Here is an 18,019-nt window from a genome sequence, read left to right as displayed (position 1 = left end):
ATATTTAATGAAGCACAAAGAAAATCTTGGTGTAACTACCTAAAATCGGTGTGCAAAGATACACCCCTAAGTAAGATCTGGAAAAAAGTGTATAAAATACTAGGAAAGCACATTCGATCCCATGTCCCAGTTTTGAAAATCAATAGCAAACTGATATATGATCCTAAAGAGGTAGCAACTTGCCTAGCAGAACATTTAAGTAATATTTCCAAAGGTTCGTCAATAAAATCTTTTCGCACCATTAAAGAAAAAGAAGAAAAAATTCCAATTAATTTTGAGACTGATCAATATTATTCATACAATGATTGCTTTACCATGGATGAACTTTTATCGGCATTGTCAACATGCTCCAATACAGCCCCTGGTGAAGATATGATCACTTTTGAAATGTTAAAACACCTTCACCCAAACAATTTACAATATTTATTAAAGCTATATAACAAAATATGGATTGAAATATATTTCCCACAAGATTGGCGGAAAGCACTGGACCTTCCATTCTTGAAGCCAGGCAAAGATCCTTATGACACAGATAGCTACAGACCAATAGCATTAACAAGCTGTTTATGTAAATTGTTTGAGAAAATGATTAACAACAGCTTAATCTGGTATCTTGAAAAAAACAGGATACTTTTCCGTGTTTCACAATATGGATCCAGGAAACTAAGATCTACCATAGATCCTTTAACTTTACTTGACACCAATATTGGGAAAGCATTTGCTTCAAACAGCTATGCCACAGCCATCTTCTTTGATATGGAGAAGGCCTATGACAAGACATGGAATCATCAGATTTTAAAAGAAATGCATTATTCTGGACTGAGAGGATTTTTACCCTTAAACATAGTACAATTTTCAAAGGAAAGAACTTTTAAAGTCAAGATAAATGGTGTTTTATCTAAGGAGTACCCACAATATGAAGGAGTTCCACAAGGTAGTGTTCTGAGCACCACCCTTTTTATCATGGCTATTAATGATATTACAAAACAACTACCAACTGGCGTACAGAGGTCATATGTAGATGATTTTGCCATTTGGATCATTCACTCTGATATCTATACAGGACAAATCATACTACAAAAATCTCTTGATCTTATCGTATCGTGGACCAATGCACATGGATTCACTATACCGGCTAGTAAAGCTGTAGCCATTACTTTTACAAATAAAAAAAATGTACCAAAAAAAAATGAAAATTTGCTACTGTATGATAAACCAATTAATTTTGTTACGCATACTAAATTTCTTGGGTTGCATTTTGACCAACGAATGACTTGGAAATTTCACATTAATTACCTACGTGAAAGCTGTAGTAAAGTACTTCATCTATTGAAGAAATTGTCACATACCAAGTGGGGCTCAGATAGAAGTACATTACTCTATTTACACAAGACTTTGATACTGAGTAAAAGTGATTATGGGTCGCATCTATATGCTTCTGCATCTTTCAGCCCATTGGGAAAATTAGATCCTTTACACAATGCAGGTTTGAGATATGCTACGGGTGCATTTAAATCTACACCTGTTATTTCTCTGTATAGTGAAACAGGTCTGTGTTCACTTGATCAAAGAAGGGTCGAATATAGTTTAAACTTCTATTCGCGGACATTAAGATACCAATCAAAACTGAGTAGAATTATAAATAATACCATCATTCCAAAAAGAATTGGACCACGACCATTTTATCCATTTGTTATAAGACTGAAAATATACATAGAGAAATATAATATTCCACCATTAAAATTCCTGAACCATTTACCAAATTCAACACCTTTTTGGAAATGGAATAAGCCTCATGTATGCCATGAGTTATTCAAGTTAAAAAAAGACGAAATTCCAAGTTACGCTGTCAAACAAATCTTTTTGGAACACCAAGAAATCCATGCAAATACTATCTCCATTTATATAGATGGCTGAAAAACTGATGCTGCTGTGGGGTTCGCAGTTATTACAGACGAAAAATACTATCATGGAAGAATGCCAATTTATAGCTCCATATATTCCGCTGAACTGGCAGGAATTTCATTGGCTCTGTATAAAATCCCTAAAACACCCAGCAAACATTTCACTATATATAGTGATTAAAAAAGTGCTATTCAAGCAATAGATTCTTTTAATCATCATCACCCTGCTATTAGAGCAATACAAGAAAATATTCATTTTTAAGCCTTCGAAATATCAAGATATCCTTGTGCTGGACACCAGGCCATGTTGGAATTGAAGGCAATGAAATTGCTGATAAAAATGCAAAGGAAGCAGCATTAAATGATAGAAGTAAAATGTACAAAACATATTATAAAGACTAAAAATTATTTTAAATTTATTTTAGACAAAATCTGGGAAGACCAATGGTTATCACTTGAAAATAACAAACTTAGAGTGGTAAAGACCACTATCATTCCCTTTAAAAATTCTTTACGGAAGCAGAGAAACCATGAGGTCGCTTTGTGCAGGCTGGCGTAATGGGGCACACAAGATTAACTCATGGCTTTCTTATATCTAATCAGCCACCTCCAGAATGTGATACCTGTCAAACAGAGTAACTGTGAAATACATTTTAATTGAATGTTCTAAGAACTTCACATAGTTAGCCTTAAAATACTTTGGATTATCTGCTAGAATACAGGACATTCTAGGAGATGACAACTCAAACATTTGCAAGATTTTTAAATTTTTAACAGATATGGATCTATTAAAACATATATAAATAATTTTATTATATAGAGATATTAAAATATATATATATATATATATATATATATATATATATATATATATATATATAATTTTATTCATACAAATTTATTTTAACTGTGTACAGTAATGTTTTATCAATTTTTTTTTAACTAAATGACTAAAAATATATTTATTTGATATGATAATTTTAACAGATTTTATCTGCATTAAGCAACCGATTGGACTTAGTCGGAAAGGGCTGCTTAAACAAATAATAATAATAATAATTCATTGACAACACTTGAATTCGCTCCTCCTTATCAATTCATGAGTTACCTGAGTGAATGTGCTATAATTGCCCTCATTTCCCTATCCTTAGTTTTTATTCATCAAATATACGAGATGATGCAAAAGAAAAAAAAAAAAAAAGAGGATAATTTTCATTTTGATATTGGCATTGCCAGTGAATTGTACCCACAGTGCTGTAGCTCCTACCTATAATTCTCGCATTCGAATATGTTTGATTTTCTACATACACTCATTATGTTCCCGCGTTATATATTGACACCATATGTTTATTTGCGTAGTGTATTTTGCATTTCCTAATCGATGGAAAAATACCAGATCTAGGTAACACCGTACAGACATTATTGTCAGTTCCCAGACATCCTCGGAGTCAGCTAGAAAACGCCTCTGAGGCAATATCGCTCTCTATCTGTCAAACTCAAATGTTTTACTAGTATTGATTTTCGTTCTGTATCAAAAGCTGAAACATTCCTGAGTTGTAAAATAGCAAATATTCAAAGGCAAAAAGATAAATCGTACATTTACGTATGTTTTGATACTCAAGCTTCAAACAACGAAAAATAACACCAAAGGCGTCACACCCTCCTCCCACTATGCTGTTGAGTCTATTTATGTATTGCAATGGCCTTCCGACTGAAACGCAGCTATTAATGCTTTTCATGGATCATTTTTCGTTTTGTATAGAACAAAAAATGAAATAAACATATCTATTCTTATATTTCGAATTCTAACACCGAAAAATAATGCAAAATACGACTCACACACATACACACACACACACACACAAATCTCTCTCTCTCCTCTCTCTCTCTCTCTCTCTCTCTCTCATACACTTATCAACATGCTGTAACCTTATTGCCTTTATTTCTTATTATTATCTTTTTAGTGTCAGTGAAATTTATATTATATTTAGTTTGTTTGCTCCTCACAGGTGGTTTACTTGTTTAGGTGGTGGGGGTTTGACTAACGACTGTTCTTATTTTTCATGATGCTTGTTTGTGGAGAAGCCCTCGTTATACTAAGGGTTGTGTGAGACTCCGTGAGGAGTTTTAGGCAGTCGTTCTCTGGGACTCATTTGAGAAGGTACTGCTGTTACTGCCGCTAAAAGATATCACTGCTGCTGTAGCTGAAGCATCCTGGAATCTTGCGGATTTTGGAGAGTCGGGACGAGTGAAATTCTCCCCCTTCCAGGATTGTATTTCCTTCAGCTCCTTTCAGCAACCCTTGGCATAGTTAAGCTATCGAGGGAACCTCTCTGTCATTAGATATGAAGGTATTGCCCTGCATTTGGAGTCAAGTGATCACGGCTACGTTAGCACTGCTGCAGTCTTGGCAGGACTTAGTGGAACTCTGTCCTCTGCCACAGCTTTTGGAACCATTCCTTTTCCCAACCACCCAGAGTGATTCTCCAGATGTGGAGAACAGATATTCTTTTCGTTGGTCTCCTCCTTTCTGGACCCTCTACCCTTTAGTATATATGTGTGTTGATGACCTGTCCATTTAAGTGTACAATTGTTTTCCGTGTTAGGTATTAAGTGTGAGTGTTGTTAATTATTTATTGTATTTAAGAGGTTCAGGTGTCATTTCTGTCTGTAATTTGTGTATTAAAATTAAGGGTTTTATTAGAGGTTTTTTTTTTTACCCCTTGAATTGGGTTTGTACACCTTTGTTATGAATATTTTTCCACATTTTGTGGGCTAAGTATTGGTTTTTTGGTGAATACATATAAGTGATTTGGTAAGTGTGATTATTGTGGTGGATACGAAGCCATCACAATGCCTTTCAAAATCATAATAAAAACTAAGGATCTGAGTGGTTACTACTCTGTGATGTGGAATTAGCCGATCAGTCATAAGGAAGAATCTAGTAACCTCGCCAGACCACCAAAATCACGGACTTTGTAGTACTTGGTGTTAATTTCATTGTATATTTCAATAACCTACACAACTAATAACATCTGTGCAAATATCACTTTTTTTTTCTTTTTTTTTTAATTAAGGAGAAGAAATATTTTAGGCCATAGAATATTTCATCATTATAGGCTTTAACCAAAATTAATTATTGGGAATGAAAGACTAGAGGGTGGGTCATGAAAAGTTGGTAATAAAAAGATACTGAGGCCTCAAACATTTCATCTTCATATCCCTGAGACAGATGTCCTGATGACGTCAGTAGATTCAGGAGACGGTCCCATGAGATGAGAGCCTTTAATACTTCATAATGAGGAATGATTTAAGTGCCTGAATATGAGAATTACATAACACAGCACTAAACCATGTAATAAGAGTCAACAGATAAAGAAAGCAAATCTTTCCATTTCACGGCTAAACTCGGTGTTGTCAGCTGCCATTGGGAGCTTGATGTCTGTATTTCTGTAATCTGATAATTATATCTATGCAATTTAGAGCTTTCTAAAGTGTGCGTCAATTCATTCTTTTCAAGATTCTATAGATTTTTATGTCTACTTTATATTTCTGCCAATGAGCACAAGCTTAGTAATACAGAGTCTGTTCCAAAGATGGGCATGTCTGCAGACACACACATGATGGTTATTATATAGTAGGTTAAATAATCCCCAAACAGACATTTGTATTCCACGCTGGTTTCTGCATTCTTACATCAGTCAGCAAACCTATATATCAACACAGCGTGTCTATCCGCTTTACGTCATCGTTTATTTACTAATCCGGTTAACACCTGTCCTAATGCTGTCTTAAAAAACGTAAGCTAAACTTTCACAAAGAAGGAAAAATACTCGGTGCGTCAAAACACATCGAGTTATGGCACCGAAAAACGATGACAGAAATTCCAATTCGAATCTGCGCTGTGTTAGATCTGTGTCAACAATAGAAGTCATTTGTTCTCCACATCTTCTATTCGTCTGTTATTGTCTCTGTCTATATCGGATTTCAAACGCTAGTGATGCTCATACAGACACTCACGTTTAATTCACGAATTTCGGCGGCCAAAAAATTGTCATAAGAGCGTCTTGTGTCTATTTGTTCTCGTCTAAGATAAACTAAATGAACGCGTTGGCATCTTCTTTAGCTTATATTAAATCAGAGAGAGAGAGAGATAATCTTGGAGTTAGCTATCAAATTGTTAGGTGCTGATAAAAAAAATAACTAATGAAACAGAAAAATTTTACTTTGTTTTCAAACTCCCCTCAGTACTTAGTGAACATTGCTTAAATATCAAAGTAAAAGAATCACAAAATGTTAGGACTGTGAAGATCACTCTTGGATAAGTTTCTACTTCTGATGTATTCTTTAAATGTGACATATTCCTTAGCCTTATTTACTTCTTTTTTTTTATCTTAAATACTACACTGTAAGAAACTTAGCTGTCTAACATTAGACAATGAAAACATTCTTCTCTGCCTCCATGAAATGAGAGACAAGCGATGAAGTGGAGAGAGAGAGAGAGAGAGAGATAGAGGAGAACGGGTGACGGGGTGGCAAAGAGGGATGTCCCTGGAAGGTAGCAGATACTACTATAATCAGCAGACCAGATGTAAACATAAAGCAACCAGTTCATTAAGGGAAAAAATATATTGGAACATCCTTCCTTTCCAACTGTTACAAAGAGAAGTCTGGTCACTTTTAGAAGACTTTACTCCTTTCGTATCTATGACTGTTCAGGGAAGACAGCACAACTACTTTATGAGGATTCCTCGTTTTTATTTTCTATAGCAAGGATTTATTACATTAAGGGTTTTGGGGAATTGTTCCTCTATTACGATATAAGTTAACAATGTTACTTTTAAATATAACTGTAATATTGATGAATAATGATAACGCTTTTATCTAATAAGAGTATGTAAAATTTCATCCCCTGATCCCAACTCCTTGACGAGGTGGGGGCTTAGGGATCCACTGCAGAGAGAGTATGCCCTTTTACGCCTACACTCTCTGCTGCGGATCCAACTGAACATTGGGACCTTTAACTCCTTTACTCCTCCTCCTTTATAAATTTCCCCTTTCCCTTCTTCTTCTTTCGTTGACGACTCTGGCATGGTTTTAGACTATTGAATTGACTGCTCTTTTAACCTGGAGGAGGGTGTAGTTGGACGGCATGCCACTCCACCCGTAAAATTCAAGTACCTGACGTGTTCGAGCGAAAAGGGGAAAGTCTTTATGTCAAACTTGGTCCCTAGTACTGGGGTCGGATCTCGACGGACTGACGACGCCTTAAGTGCTGGGGATCAGGTGTATAACCAGGAAGTAACTCTAGGGGTGGCCCATTAATGTGACATTCCACACCCCTCCCTTGTTGGGCTCCATGGTGGGTGGAGGACTACCTGGCTGAAAAACATCTCTCTCGTGTACATGTATACATTATTAGGCCTAATGTTTGATGACCCCAGCGCGGAATTAGACTTGGCTACCGGATTCGCTCAAGAAAATAAGCCCAACATAACAACGATGGCACCATATGAGCCATTAACAAAAAAATAATAGAAAAAGAAAAATGTACAAACCCGACCCAAACATTAGTTCATTTTGACCACATTTTTGGCACAGATAATTGGTCCAGATTTCTTGTTCTCAAAACAGAGAGGAAATTTCCTCCTATGTTTTAGAGAACAAATTATTAAGCTTACTCCCTTACCAGGAGAAATGAAGTTTCAGAGCACTGAAATTTAATGAATGGCTGATTGAGGCCACAACAAAAGCCCATCAGAAGCATATCAGAACATTAAAGAAATTCAAGGGATAAAAGTAACGGTGGAAAGCCATGACATGCTCAACTATATCCAAGGTACAGTTGTACTACCCCAAATTGAAAATGAGGAAGAATTACCAGAAAAGCATATTATATTAGAATCACTAAAATTAAGATATGACAATATTCACGATCTGGAGTTATATCAAATTCCAAGTAAAAAAAACCAAGAAGTTTCCATCAAAATAGTAAAAATCAAGTTCACAGGCCAAAATTTACCAGCAAAGATTAAAATACTTGGTCAAAACAGAGAAGTACGCCCTCACGTACCGAAACCACTACAATGTAAAAAATGTTGTAAATTTGGTCACACATTCAAGAAATGCCAAAATGAAGAAATATGTGCAGTGTGTGGTTCAGAAGACCATAGAACTGAGTGGAATTGCCCAAATATTAAATGTGCTAACTGTGGACTTGCTCACCATGCAAAGTCAAAAGAATGCCCATTCTATATGTATAATACAGAATTAAAACTTCTGATGAGTAGAACTGGAATGGCAGCAAGAGAGGCTAAGCTTGAGTTAAAAGTTAGAGGGATACTTGACCCAAGCAGAAATCCATCATATAAAATTATGTTAAAAAATAAGGTTCCCCAAATATCTGAAGCTTGTTTAGAAAGTAGGAATCTAATACCTGAAACCACAATAAAAAAACAAATATGCTGCTCTATCATCCTTAGATGATCATGATGCCAATACTTCATGTATAGAGACAGCACCTTCCAATGCAGAAATTGCTGATGATTTCCCACCAGATCAGAGAGCAAGGGGAAAAAGGCGAGACCCTGGAAATGGGACCCCTCCGAATCCAAATCAAAAAAAACTTGACAACAAAGAGGACTCCCATCCTCTAAAAAAGTAATATAGATAGTATTGAAGTAGAAGCTGAAACATTAATCACCTCACAAACTAACGATTTCTTAGAAAATAACAACATTGTCCATATAACTCCATCACCCATAATAGGACAAAGAAGAAAATCCTTAACTCATCCTCAACCCCAACCAAGTAGTAGTATTCATCATCAAGCTGCCTCTGTTGAAATAGACTCCTCTCCCAGTCTCAGTAAAACAAACAATACACTACCAATCACTCAAAATAGAAATGCCTTATCCACTCATGATAAATTATGTGGATGTAATGAATGTTTCATTGTTCAGTTGAATACAATGAAACTTCCATCAACAAGCAGCCTCACTAATATGATTAATAATTTCATCAAATTCAAAACTAAAAACCAACAGGAAAAATCTTGAAAAACACTCCGAAGATTGCATGTGTGTAGACCATTCTTATTAAAACTCGCTCATCGAGTGCTAGAGGCATAGAACATTTATTGGAAAAAATAAAACAAAAACAAAAGTCCCAAGGAGCAGTTACAAAGAGACTTAACATAAAGTCAAATATTAAGAAACCTGCAGCTTTACACGAGTATGCAACCACAAAAGTAAGAGGAAGTAATGTTCTGCTTGACAGAGGCCTTCCCCCACAATAACATTCCGCGCTTATATTATTCAGTGGAACGTAAATGGTTTAAAAACAAGATTACAAATAGGAGAAATTCAAAGATTATTAAAACAATATGAACCTATAGCATATGCTTGCAACATACAAATGAAAATGTCTCGAGAATAGGCAATTATACATTAGCATCACATTCAGTTCCTGATATGAATACATTAGGAACAGCAATTTACGTCAATAACCGAATTACTTACGAAAATATATTGACTAATAGTTTCTGAATTCCAACTATCTGGAATTAAACACTTCATATTAACAACTCTACTTTTAATTTGTATAATATTTACAACCAACCTTCATGTAATTATGATTTACAAAATCTACCTCAAGTATTACCGAATATACGTGATGATTTTTTAATAGTTGGAGATTTTAACGCCCACAGCCCATTATGGGATTCCTTTTGCAATGAAACAGATTCACATGGTAACAAAATTGAGCATATGATTGACAATCATAATCTTTGCATTTTAAATGATGGAACATTAGCACTTACTTTTCGAAATCCCATGGAAGTTTTTGCATCCATAGACTTAAGTATTTGCTCACCTAATATAGTGGACAGATTTGATTGGAATGTTTTAGATGATCCATATACCAGTGATCATTTTCCAATTTTAGTATCTTGTTTGGGACATACCCCAACACCAACTGTCCCACGATTATAATGTAGATAAGGCAGACTGGGGACCAGTATAAATTTTAAAAACCAGCCAGATCCATCCATTTACAGCAGTACAAGGTCATGATGAGACAGTAGATTTCTTCACAAAACTTTGTAATTACAGCTGCTGACGAATCTATTCTAAGTCAAAACTACTAATCCCATGAAACACTTCAGTACCCTGGTGGTCTCTGACACACTATCCCACCTGATACAAGAAAAAAACACATATTATAGGTAGAAGATTAGAAACCCTGCATAATAGATAATGTCATAAGTAAAAGACCTCTAAATTTTGAGAGCACTGCCAAGAAACTTGTAGACATTACTATAGAAATCAGTCTACTAAAACCTCATTACAATCGGATCTCGGCAAGATTCAGAAGGGAAGCCATTAGAGGAAAAATAATGTCATGGCAAAAATATGTATCTAGCATATCTGATACAACCTCAATAAGTAAAGTCTGGGAAAAATTTAGGAAAATTAATGGATCTCATATTAGATCTCAGAGACATGCACTAATACATAATGGCCAACCAGTACATGATAGTAACGCCATTTCGAATATTTTAGGACGTAACATCCAAGCAATAAGTAGTATAATCAATATAGATGATCACTTTCGAACCATTAAAGCCCGTGAAGAAGCTGTTCCATTGAATTTTTGAAACATAGAGGATATATATTATAACCAGATTTTCACAGAAGAGGAATTTGAATATGCTTTATCTAACTGTAACTCTTCTGCTCCAGGCCAAGACAACGTAAATTTTGAGATGATAAAAAACCTGGCTCTGTTAGCAAAAACATACTTATTGAAGCTTTATAATCATTTATGGGTAAATCACCTGTTCCCAAAAGCATGGAAACATGCTAATCATCATACCAGTTGTCAAACCAGGGAAAGATCCAAGCAATCCTAATAACTATAGACCAATATCCTGACAAGTTGCTTGTGCAAATTGCTAGAAAAAATGGTAAATTATAGACTAAACTGGTGCCTACGTAAGAATAAGACTCTGTCTTCAACTCAATTTTGGCTCACAATCTGAAAGATCTACTTAGATTCACTTTCCCATCTAGAAAATTATACGGAGAGGGTTTGAACGTAAGCAAATTACAGTTGCCAATATTCTTTGATATCCAAAAAGCATATGATACGACCTGGAGATACTCAATTTTAAAGTCCTTACACGAAAATGGTTTTAGAGGGCACTTACCAATTTTTATATCGAGAATTTTATCCATGAAAGAACTTTTCAAATTTTCAAACAAGAATAATAATGTATATTCTGACTCCTTCAATTTAGATTGTGGAGTCCCTCAAAGGGAGTGTTTTGAGTGGAACTCTTTTTGCTCTAGCTATTAATAACATCGTAAAGCAGTTACCACAGGGAGTACAAAATGCTTGTATGTAGATGACTTTGCTATATATTATTCCTCAAGCAGTCTTCGTCATCTACAAAGAATTCTTAATAAGCTATCAAAACATCCACAACTGGACTTTGTCAGTAGGCTTTAAGCTCTCTATAGAGAAAACCCAAGCAATTATGTTCTACAAAAATAGTAGATGGAAACAGAATCAAGACATAGATCTTAAATTAGGTGATAGCCTCATTCAGTTTAGTAATACTATAAAATTTTTAGGCTTGGTATTTGACACTCATCTTAATTGGAAAGCACACATAGCCTTTGTAAAAAATAAATGTAATAGTGCCTTAAATTTGATAAGAAAATTGTCTCATACTACTTGGGGAGCTAAGAGACAAACATTGCTTATGATATAAAGCACTAGTTTTATCCAAAGTGGATTATGGAAGTCCAATTTACGGGTCAGCATCACAAAGTACCTTGAAGTCCTTAGACTCTATCCACACTCGAGGCTGAGACTTTGTAGTGGAGCCTTTAAATCTTCTCCAAACACTTCAGTATGTTGTGAAAGTGGCGAACCCCCATTATCCGTACATCGTGATCTTGTAACAATGAGAAGTGCTTTAAAGATGACGTCCACTGATTCCCCACAAAAAACTATTTGGCATGCGAGATATATTTATTAGTAATCACGAACCACCTTTTCCAATAAAGAGCTAATAGGTTATTGGAATCTATTGGCCTTAGAGTAAATATACTCCCACCCTCAAATTCTCCACCATCATGGATGATGAGAAAATCAAAGTCTGTTGTAACCTTTATCATCTATCAAAAAAGCAAAATTATACTTCAGATCGCTATAAACAGTATACATTAGAACACATTCGAAGTAAAGGCACACATAAAGCAATATACACTGATGGATCCAAATCTTCTGCAGGAGTTGGTTGTGCTGCAGTGTCATCATACAAATAAGTCAGAATTCATTGCCAATTGAAGCACTGTCTTTACTGCTGAGTTAACAGCAATTATATTGGCAATCAATCAAATAAAATTGACAAATAATAAACTGAATAATAAATTTGTAATATATTCTGACTCAAGAAGCGCAATTGAATCCCTCAAGAGTTATTCACATAAGAACCCTTTAGTAAAGGAAATTAAACAAATCATCAATAAATTATATTCCACGTGGGGTAACATTGAAATATGCTGGATTCCTGCCCATGTTGGAATCCAAGGTAATGAAAAGGCAGATGAAAAGGCCAAGTCTGGGATAAATTCACCAATTTTTGACAATAAATTGCCCTGCTACAGATTATATAAACTCAGTGAAGCAGTGCATAAAAACAAAATGGCAAAATCTGTGGGATAGTGAAGCAAACACCAATAAATTAAAGTGCATCAAACAGAATGTAGACTTGTGGAATACATCAGTACAAAATGAAAAACGAGCTGAAGTAATATTAACAAGATTACGAATAGGCCACACAAGACTAACTCACGAGTATTAATGATAACTCCACAAGGGAACATCCCTCATTGCAATGTGTGCAATGCAATTTTAACAGTCAAGCATATTTTATGTGAATGCCTAATTTTTAATAGAGAGAGAAATTTATATTTATTGGCATAAATCATTATCAGAAATACTATCAGAATCAGATCATTTTTCTTTATATAGAATAATAATTTTTAAAAAAGACTAATTTGATTAATAAGATTTAACATATACCATTTTAAATAGATGACTTTTGTCATTTTTTATCTATTTCAGTCTTTTATAAGTTCAATTCATATTTTTAATTCCCAACCTCATATATCACTTAATAATCCCCTCATTTATTATTAATTTATTATAATTCATTAACTTCATTCCATACCATTCCATGTTGTAGACATAACATTTTATGAGCGTATTTTTAAATAATTTTCTCCCGAATAATTTCGGGCCAGCACTGTAAGAGCTGATTAGACTCATTGGGCTGGTAAACTAACTTATTTAATAATAATAATAATGTTAAAATTTCATAAATAATGCATAGATTTTTTTTTCAAGATTCTTTCATTAATGGTATTTGGATAAATCAGCACAATCGATAAACATCTACAGTATATACGTAGTATTTACCATCAACATCTGAGAGTTACTGGATGTGTTTGTGTAATATTTTCAAGACTGCGGAGGATTTTAACTTGTGCTTTTATCACCGTCTTCATCATGGAGAGTGATCATTATAATGGAGAGTAAAACAATAATGTGACAATAAGGCTTCGTTACTCAACCGGAAACAATTCAGATGTAAATGTAATCGTCGGATATGCTCGCGGCAAACTGTCTGCAAATATCTGGAATCGCGGCGTCTGTTGAAGTCTCGTGGATTTCGGATTCCGTGATTCCTGAATTCATTGTTCTGCCTACCTAGAAACCTGGAATAATTGTTGTTCCACGGAAATACCTCGATTCTGATTCGGTTTGTTTTCACGGTGATGAGGAGGATTAGTATTGAGATGGACATTGGCGGATGCTGATTGGTGTGTTTCTTGCATTACTTCCTATTATTGTAAAAAAGTGACTAAAAGATATGGGCTGCAATAGTGGATTTAAATGGAGACTAGTAATGCACTGAAATATTTCATACTATTCTCCAATGACCTCTATTGTGAAAAGATGTTTTGTCAACTGCAATGCAGTTTCCTTTTCATTACGGTCAAAGTCACTGTCCGTCGATGTTCGTAATCCAGGCAACGGTTCGAATCCTCCCATTGAAGAAACACTAATCACGTAGATTCCCCTTTGGCATAAGTTATTTCAGAGGTAGGTTGAATTAGTTATTAAACAGATTTATGGCTCAACATCTGTGAATATGAAGTCACTAGTTTAGAATTGACATTATATATATATATATAATATATATATATATATATATACACACACACATAAAATATATATATATATATATATATATATATATATATATATATATATATATATATATATATATATATTATCATATACTATAATTACTGGTGACTACCTAGACAAAATTCACAGATATTAGAGTCGATGTGATATGCCAACAACATATGAATTTTATAGTTTTCCATACACGTGTTGTCAGTTTAATGTCTACCTCTTATAGTAATCTAAAGAATGAAACCGGTATAAATAATTCCATGCTCGTATAAAATGTAGGATGTAACTATTGACGTTTCCCTGTGAAAACCAGGATCACCTCCCTCCAAAATACTCTTACAAAACGCGCGGCCTATTTCCTTTGGAAGTCACCATTTTTCTTCCTCCGCCCTGTGATCTGTCTACCCTCCCGCAGTTGTCTTTTTCCTCTTTGTTCTTCTCGTTTTCTTTTTCTGCGTAACTTTTACAACCTGGCCTTTGAGCCTTTTGCAGTGAGAAACACAGGAATTTCTGGAACGACCTGGAATTAAGACATTATCCAGTCAAAAGACCAAGATATCTGAGTTTTTCTATCCTAGAGAAAGGTCTGTTGATGTAAGAGGTATTGTAAGAGTCCATCAACTTTGATTAAATGGTTTTGTGAATAACTGTTCGTGTCACATTCTTTAGCAAGGTGATTCGTTCTATAACAACAAAGATTTGCTCAAGCATAATTTGACTCTAAAGCTTCGATTCTTCAGACCGAAGTTTTTTTTAAGTTTATATGAACAAATGCCTACAAAAAGTTCTCTTCCATGCCTGATTATCTCTTTCTTATCATTTCTCACATGAAAAAACCTTCCACCTCCATCAAAGAGCGTCAGCCAGTTGGATGTTTCGCCAGAAACAGTTCACCAGAACCTGATTCCACCTCACTCCTCTTCAACGTGCGGTCACTCGGCCTTTACAGAGGCTTGGCGAAATCATGTTTCGAGGGCCATTGGAACAGTCGCAATTCATCGCAGTAGCGTTTCACAAGTCTCTTTCTGGTTGTACTCTTACCTATAATAGCAATCTCTCTCTCTCTCTCTCTCTCTCTCTCTCTCTCTCTCTCTCTCTCTCTCTCTCTCTCTATGTAACCATTTAATGCAGTTGATGGAATTTCACAATACCTCTTTGTATATATATATATACGTATATATATATATATATATAGTATATATATATATATATATACATATTATACGTATATATATAAATATATATATATATATACATATATATATATATAGTTATATATATATATATATATATATATATATATATATATATATATATATATATATATAGGTATATATATATACTATACATATATAAAAATATAGTATATATATATATATATATATATATATATATATATATATATATATATATATATACAACTATATACATATATAAAATATAGTACATATATATATATATATATATATATATATATATATATATATATATATAGATATATATATATATATATATATATATATATATATATTATATATAATATATATATATATATATATATAATATATGTATATATATATATATATATATATACTAATTTTATATATGTATATAGTATATATATATATATATATATATATATATATATATATATATATATATATATATATATATATATATATATATATATATATATATATATATATATATATATATATATATATATTATATATATATATAAGAGGTATTGTGAAATTGATATATATTATATATATATATATATATATATATATATATATATATATATATATATCTATATATATGATATATATATATAATGAATATTTTTATGTATAAACAAAACGTGGTAAAACTAAGTTTTCTTAAGGTTAAAGAAACATTACAGGGTTAAAAAAAGGTTACAAGCACTTAATTACGTTGTGATTTATTTTGGAATTTATGAACACGTTCTTTATGAGTAATGAGTGAATGAAAATTTATTACCGTTTCTTCCCAATGAACTTAAACAGAGGACTTTGGAAATGGTTACACACAAGATATTTTCAAATGAAGACAGATATTTTCAAAGAAGATTGCTACTTAACCAGGACAATAAAATAGGTGTTTCTGGCCATCAGCAATGACCTGAGGCAGATACCAAACCCACGCTATCGGAAACATGCATCGAATAGCAACTGCCTTCACAATCTCAACGCTTGGTATACAAATACTGACTACTGACTTCTCCTATATTAGCATCACAACAACACCCGAAATTATTCACGGCTGACGTACGTACCGCCCACCCAACAGCCTCATAAGCACCTGCCAAGACGTGACGCCGTCATCATACCCACCTGGGCATCACCACCCGGCTTGAACATGCCTCTCATGAGCGAGAGAACTGGTCCTCCCCAAAATATTAGACTGTGAGTCACGTTCTTGAGTGATCTCAGCGGCTCTTTGTGAGGACTTCGGGTTCGTTTGTTTACGAGATGTTGACACGACTTGTGGAAGATTTGTTTCGAAGCCTCACTTCTGCTGTTAATGAAGTGTAAAGAACACATGGCCAAGAGGACACTTGGAAATGAAGTGTTTACAACTTACAAAGGCCGAACAACTCGCCTGAGGAATCGTTTGACTGTATAATTATTCTTCTTGACAAATGTTGAGGTTGGGATCTTTATTGTTAGTAAAGACGTTGATTGTTATAAATTGGTTGTAGATGTTAATGAATGGATAGTAATTAAGGTTTATGTAATTAAAGTCAAAGAAATATAAGGTGGTGCAGTTACGAATAAACTGAAGTCCATGGTTGTAGTATTTTCGAATCTATGACCACAGTAAGATTGTATAAATTTGTGTTTAGTTATAAAGAAAATTATATCTATGTAGTATATATATATATATATATATATATATATATATATATATATATATATATATATATATATATATAATGTGTGTGTGTGTTTGTGGGTGGGTACACAAGCACAGGTGAGGTTGGAACAATCAGCGAGAAACGAGTTATTGGAACCATCGGCATCATTGGTTTCAGATTACATTTAGAGCTACAGCGCAAAAAAAAAAAAAAAAAAAAAAACCGGTTCGAGCACAACTTCTACGCAAGATTACCTTCGTGGAAGGTCGGGTACAGGCCTACGAAAGGTTTCAGGGGAACAGGTTCTACCTTTCTCGTGTTCTGTGTAGGAAGCCTTAAAAACACACCTCGGATTATGAAAGATAGTCACCAACGCTCGTAGAATAACCCGGTAGTCATGTCTTGCTAAAAAAATCTCTCACAGCCCAATAATTGTCCTATGTAACGGTCGATTATTCTTCAGTTCTCGTTGTTTACCAGTGAACTAGACAATTTATGGCAAAAAGATGCAATCAATTTTTAAGTTTACTAAATAATAAAATTTCTCGTTTGAAACAAACTCAGATATAGCAATACTTGTCTCCGTTCTGTCTCCCTTATTTTGTTGAAGTATCACTCCTTGTGTACTGAGAGGCAAAGCCATTTTTCCCAGTGCAGAGGTCAAGGTTTGTCCATGATTGGTCTTGGGGGGGGGGGGGGGGGGTGGGGGGGGGGGGGGGGGGGGGGGGCGACGGGCATTGTAAGATATATTCGCAAATGGCCAATAGGTAATGAAGAACGTGGAGGTTAGTGCTCACGGAAGTTATTGCAATTAAATGACAAAACAGAGCGAGTATTAACACGAAAATGAAGCAAAAGAACAGGAAGAAAGCCAGAAGTATAGAAAGCCTAAAGAGGGATTTGCATAATCTTAGGAATCCCGTGAGGTTAGGGTTTTGCCCTGCATTAGAGAGAG

The sequence above is a fragment of the Macrobrachium nipponense genome, chromosome 35 (genome assembly GCF_015104395.2).
Source record: "Macrobrachium nipponense isolate FS-2020 chromosome 35, ASM1510439v2, whole genome shotgun sequence".
NCBI classification, from domain to species: Eukaryota; Metazoa; Arthropoda; class Malacostraca; order Decapoda; family Palaemonidae; genus Macrobrachium; species Macrobrachium nipponense.
Note: the sequence above shows the minus strand (reverse complement) of the source record.